The 6000-nt window shown below is 59.6% G+C and overlaps 1 protein-coding gene across 1 annotated transcript in view; it reads right to left on the reverse strand.

Annotated features, from left to right (window-relative positions):
* The window catches only part of ADCY1 (adenylate cyclase 1 (brain)), a 142802-nt gene extending 136808 nt beyond the window's left edge, over positions 1 to 5994 (reverse strand). The window contains exon 1 of the mRNA XM_012646975.1: positions 5383 to 5994. The gene's annotated coding sequence lies outside the window, so the exon portion shown is untranslated. The remainder of the gene's footprint in view (positions 1 to 5382) is intronic.
* Positions 5995 to 6000: the final 6 nt, after the last annotated feature.

The following is a 6000-nucleotide window of genomic DNA, read 5'->3' on the forward strand; positions in this document are numbered from 1 at the left end:
AGATGCAGTCCTAGATACTGACCAGGGTCTCCCCCACAGACTATAACCTCCTAGAGGATGGAGTCTTGTTCCCTCTGTACCCCCGGCTCGGGCCTGGCACCCAAACACTGTCAGACCATGGAACTATCCCAGAGAAGCTTGCACAGCCCCAGGCAGCTGCAGACTCTTCACAATCGCCTCTGCTCTAGCTCGGCTCAGGTCACTGAAGGAGCTGCGCCACCCCCTGCCCCCCGACTGCCCTCAGTGCACTGTCATCAGTGGGACTGGACTCCAGCACAGGCACAGTCTGGGGCTCCTTCTGCAATGCCATTCCTACCGGGCACATCCGGGGGGACAGAGAAAAGCCCCTGGACCTACAGGACCACCTTGGAGGTGGAGCAGGTGGAGCCCTGGACCGATGCCCAGACGATTTTCCCTCACCCTTGACCAGGCCCATTTCCTGCTCACCCTTATCCTGGCTGCCCTGACATGGGCAATTCTGGAAGTTTTTAGAGTCCACTGCCGGACCAAAGCCAGCAGTGGGGAGCCCAGCTGTGTGGGGGTAGTGACCAGGGCAGTCATAAGACTGGCCTCGGGAAGTGTCCAGCCAAGGACAGGGATAACACCTGTGGGGTGTCACTCCTCACCAAAGCAGGGGACAGGGAAGCCCACTCCACTCCCAGCTCAGCCCCTGCACCAGGAAAAGCACTCACCTATCACCCTCCCTGACCTTGATCCTGACCCTGTCCCTGTAAGCGCTCCGCTCAGCCAAGACAGGTGGATGCACAGGCAGTTGAGTATTCTACGGTAACAGGACCAGGCTGGGGACCAGTGGGCAGACGGGACCAGCAGGAGGGTCTGGAGAAGGGGCCAGTGGGGGAGGAGGGGCCCAGCCACCCAGCCAGGGGAGGGGGGGCCAGAGGAGGAGGAGGACCAGTGGGGGAGGAGGGGCTAGCCAGAGGGGGTGGGGCCCATCCAGGGGAGGGGCCAGCAGGGGATGAGGGGCCGGCAAAGGAGGTGGAACCAGTAGACAGAGGGGCAGGGGCAAGGGGGTGGGGCTTGGCAGGTTGCAAGCACAGGTTGTGGGGACCCACACCCCCAGTGAAGCAAGCACTGAGCCGGGAGGAGGCGGTATGTTGGGCAGTGGGCACAGCGCACGCAAAGGAGTGTGGCTTGGTGTCGCCAGAGCATACCTAGGCCACAGGCTCTGCCATGAACAACCAGGTCATCCAGAGCCCTGCGCTCTGCGATTCTGCGTGCTGGTTTAAGCTGTTTCACCTCAGAGCAACTTACAGTTCTGCACGAGAGCTCAGGCAGAACTGGAGCTGCACAGGGGAATTTCGGCTGACTCCCATTTATTTCTCGGCGATAATCGTGATTTCTGTCACCCTGCCTACGACTAAGAACTAGGCAGAAACTGAAATATATTTCATTTACAGTCATAAGTAACCAAATTGAAAACACATTCTACTCACTGCAATGGACCCTTACTACTTCAAAAATAAAATAAGAATACAATAATCCTAACATTGGTCAAAAAGCAGGTGTTTGGAGGCTGTGTGGAGCGAGGTAATACAGGGAGGACGCTAGGAGTTGGCAGAGCCTGTGTGTGCCCCTTGCACATGGCCACACACTCCTCCTCCCAGCCATGTAAGGGGGCAGGGCAGGAGGGGGACCCCTGTGGGTGGGGTGGGGACCCTGAGCCAACAACCAGCCCTGCCCAGGTGCCCTTAGCCTGAGCTTCCCTCCTCCTCCACAAGCACTTCAGGCAATGAGCTCCTCCTGCATACTCCTGCCTTTACTTCCCCACCAACACCCCGTTCCTCAGCGTCCCTGAGCATGCCAACATGGAGAGCTCAACGTCTCTTCCCCAGGCTGCCCCCTCTGGGGCTAAGTCTATGAGTGGCATCAGCAGGGACACAGCCCAGACATCTGGCACCTCCCCTTCTCCCCTCCTCCCTATCCCCCACGTCTGGGCACTCACTGCAACCCACACCATGCTCTCCAGCCCACCCTGCAGGCCTTCCCCCCTTCTGACTCTGAGCAGGCTGTGGAAGCTCTTGAACAGGATGCTTTCAGTTCTGACTGTCACTCAGCTAAGTAAAAATGAATTGTATTTTGTTTAGCTACAACCAGTGGCCCAAAAGCAAGGGGCTGGGAGAGGGAGAGAATTCAGTTCTGGCCAACATGTATTAATGGCACATATTTATGGGTACCTCCTCAGTGTTGGGGCCAACCGGGAACAAGCCTGTTTCCCCCAAAGACCTATCTGCTCAGGGACATCAGTCTGATACATCCTCTGGGGGAGGAGCTGAGCACAGCTACTGAATCCCACCTGTGCTGACAGCTGTGCACCGGCTTTCTGAGTTCTCTCCCCTGCCTCCCATTGTCCCGGGCTGGCCCGGGTTCTACAGAGGAGGAACAGGATGCCCCAAAACACACTCGCTGCATCCTCGGAGCCCTGTGCACCAAAAGTGGCGTAGGAATGCTGTAGGAGACCCCAGGGCCTTCCTGCAGAGGAACAGAGGCTCTAGAGAAAGAACACGGGGATTGCTCCACAGCAAGGAGCAGGGACCTGATCCCAGGCCTCAGTCCAAAGTGCAAGCTTTCCCCAGGCCTCCTCAGGGCTATATCCTTGACAAGGAGGCATTGAAAGGTTGGAATCTGAGGGCGGGATCTCCTTTGCCCAGCAAGTTAGCCTGACTCTAGAGCCAACTGGTACCTGGTGTTTCTATGCGGCTCAGAACCAGGAGACCACCTTGGGGACCTCCGATCCTGAAGCAGCATCCTGCTGTCCCCAGCCCCTGCACAGAGATTCCCTCATTCATCGAGTCCATCTTTCAGCCTCTTTGGGGCATCCCCCTCATACCCAGCATGGCTGCTACCTGCCCAGAATCCAGTACTGAGGATGTGTCACTGTCAGCAGGTGACTGCACTGCAGAGTGGCAGGGGTCTGAATGGAGGCGGGTGGTAACGCAGTGAACAGCAGCAGAAACACCAATGCTTCGTAAATGTGCGTGGCATCTTCTTCATTCATCTCAAGTCCCAAGTTGCAGAGCTCATTAGGGACAGATTTCACAGGCTCCCGGAATTCTCTAATTGGGAGACACAATCTCTGGGGGATCACAGACCCCTAGCGTATGTTTCCCTGCATTGGTCACCATGTATCTCTCAATATCACTACCACCTGTACAGACACTGGACTTGAATACCAACATTCTAAAGAGGCCAAACCATTTACAAGCGGCAGAAGATTCCCAATACGTGCTTTTCCGAAAACTTTTCACCTTCACTACAACCCTACAGGGGGTTGATGCACCCTTTAAAAAGGTGGAGAACCAGAAGCTCAGTGAGGGAAGGGTGTGTATGGCCCAGGGAGTCACAGCTAGTAGCAGGGAAACCCAGATGTCTGCTCCCTAACAATCGATGCTCCCAGCATGGGCTTCCTTCCCTCTTAGAGTCACAGTAGCAAGGGCTCATCTTATCCCAGGGGAGGGGCAGAGCTCTCTGTGTCCAGAGGCACCTTTACAGACTCTCACCTCACTCTCTTTTAAATATTTAATTCTATAAAAGGAATGACTAGAGGCTATATAGGAAAATCCTTTATTTAAAAAGGAAAAGACAATAATACAGCCTTTTGTTGCACCAGCTGACTCCCTGGTGTACACAAGGAGAACGCAGTGTGGCTAAGATCACGGGGCTTCCCAGGGGACCAAGCTCAGCCCCTCCCCATTCTCCCACTGCCCTGGCATCTGGCAGGAGTGGGGAAGTCGTCTTTCTGACACAGGTCTGGCTATGGGGGCCAGCACGAGGCCCCGGCTAAACACAGACAGCTGGGGGCCTTAGGGGTGAGGAGGTATGGAATGCCCCCTGAGAATGGTCAGGCAAGGCCCATGCGCTGCCCACAGGAGGCAGTGGAAGAGCCTGGTGGAGAACCCTGGCCCTCCTCCCCTCCCTGGGGCACGCAGTTCTCTGCCATTTCCCTTTTCCCTGCCTTTACCTGTGCCTCTTTGTCTCTAGCCTTCACGTCTGCTTCTCTTCCTCTTTTCCCCACCTCCCAACCCCCTCCTTGCCAGTGTGACTCCATGTACTCCCCCCTTCCCTCCCATCCCCTGTCCATGGATTTGAGCACATGCTGGTCTCTCTCTGGCCCTAAAACACAAGTCCAGTGATGTGTCTGTCCCTGTGCCAGGCTGTGCATCCCATGGCCCCCCCCGACCATGTGCTGCCCCTGGCATCACAGTCTGGGGACACCTCCCTAGGTTCTTGGGTGTTGGTCCATTGGTCCCCCAAGCCAGGATGTCTGACTCCTTCACCACCACCACCACCCCACCACCACCCCACCCCACTCCATCCCACGTTATTCTTCCTTAATCTCTCTCTGTTTCCCTCCGTCCAGCTTCCCAGGTGACCCCTTGTCTCTCCTCCAGCTGCTCCCACCACTGCCTCCTTTCTTTATATGGGTTCCCCCACCCCAGCCCATTCACACCATCCTCCTGGCAAATTGCAGCTAGAGGCAGAAACAAAACCCTCCTCAGGGCCATCTAATACCTCCCCACGTACCCGCCTCTGGCAGTGTGAAGGGCGTTGGGCAAGGGTAAGCTGCTAGAGCCCCAAAGGGCAAAGACCCCCAGGTCCACTTCCACTTCTGGCAGATGGAGGAGCAGGGACCCAGGAAAAGGGGGAAAACGGTGTCCCCCTTGCAACCATCTCGCCCACCTGACTTGGGGAAGACAGTGACAAAGTTCGGGCACTGCGGAGCCAGGGTCAGGGCGACCGCGGAGGGAGGGCGGCAGAGACTAGACTGTGTTTGACCTTGGCAAACCCTGCCCCTTCTGGGCTGGAGCCGGGTCCGTGGGGCGGCCAGGGAGATGGAAGGGGCCAAGGTCCTTTCCTACCGCCCACATACTCCCCTCAGGTTCGCAGGACTGGGAGGCGAGCCTCGCACGCGCTCCGGGCGCGCCAGAGAGGAGCCCCGGGCTGTGCGCACAGCTAGCCTTGGAGCCCGACCCAGAGCCCGCTCTCCTCGCCCACTTTCAGTCCCTCTGCGGGGACGGGTGCAGCAAAAGAGCGGCAGACCCCTCGGGTCCCCGCTTGGCGGCTCATCAACTGCCTGACCTTGGGCCAATCCTTTCCCTCTCTCCACGCCCGTCTCCCGTCTCCACACTCCACGCCCAGGGGCGCTTTGTGGAAGGTAACTCCGAAGGGAGTCCGGGCCCGAGGGTGCCAGCCCTGACTGCGTCCCCAACTCGCTGAAGTGACCTTGAACACCACCACCCCCAGTCGGGGCCTCAGTTTCCCTTCCCGCCCAATACGAAGGAGAGCGCCCGACTCCGAGCACTCCCAGTCCCGCCCGGGCAAGTGTATCCAAGACCAGAGAGGGGGACGCGCTGCAGCACTTACCGTCCTCCAGAGACGCGGGCGCTTGGCGGGGACCAAGGTGGCTGTGACCAGCAAGTGCGAGGCAGCCACCACGAGCCCGAAGCCGATGGCCAGCAGGCTGCGCACGGGCAGCAGGGCATAGGACACGAAGGTGACCAAAAGGAGCTGCCAAACACCCTGTTCCGCGGTCGCCGGTCCCCCGGCCGCCCCGGCGGGGCCCCGGGCGGGGCCGCCCAGCGCGAAGGGGCAGCAGAGCAACGCGAAGGTGAGGCTGAAGAACAGCGCCAGCTGGCTGACCTGCTGCAGCTGGGGCACCTGCAGGGACCGGACGTTAGTGACCACGAGCAGCGCCAAGAAGAGGACGCAGTGCACGGGGTGCGAGCCCTTGGCCAGGCCGGGCGCCGGCCCCGGCGCGCCCAGCAGCTCGGCCAGTGCTAGCGCGCCCGCCAGCAGGCTGAGCACCGCCAGCGCCTTCAGCGTGGCCGCCTGCTCCAGCCGCAGCGTGTAGCCGCGGAACAGCGCCTCCAGCTCGGGGCAAGCGAACTCCTCGTCGCACGCCCGGAGCCCGCGCCGGCCGCCTGGCCCGGCCGCCCGCTCGGCGCCCCCAGGCTCGCCCGCGCCGCCTCCGCCGCCGCCTCC

This window comes from Propithecus coquereli, unplaced genomic scaffold, assembly GCF_000956105.1.
Source record: "Propithecus coquereli isolate 6110/MARCELLA unplaced genomic scaffold, Pcoq_1.0 Scaffold252, whole genome shotgun sequence".
Taxonomy (NCBI): domain Eukaryota; kingdom Metazoa; phylum Chordata; class Mammalia; order Primates; family Indriidae; genus Propithecus; species Propithecus coquereli.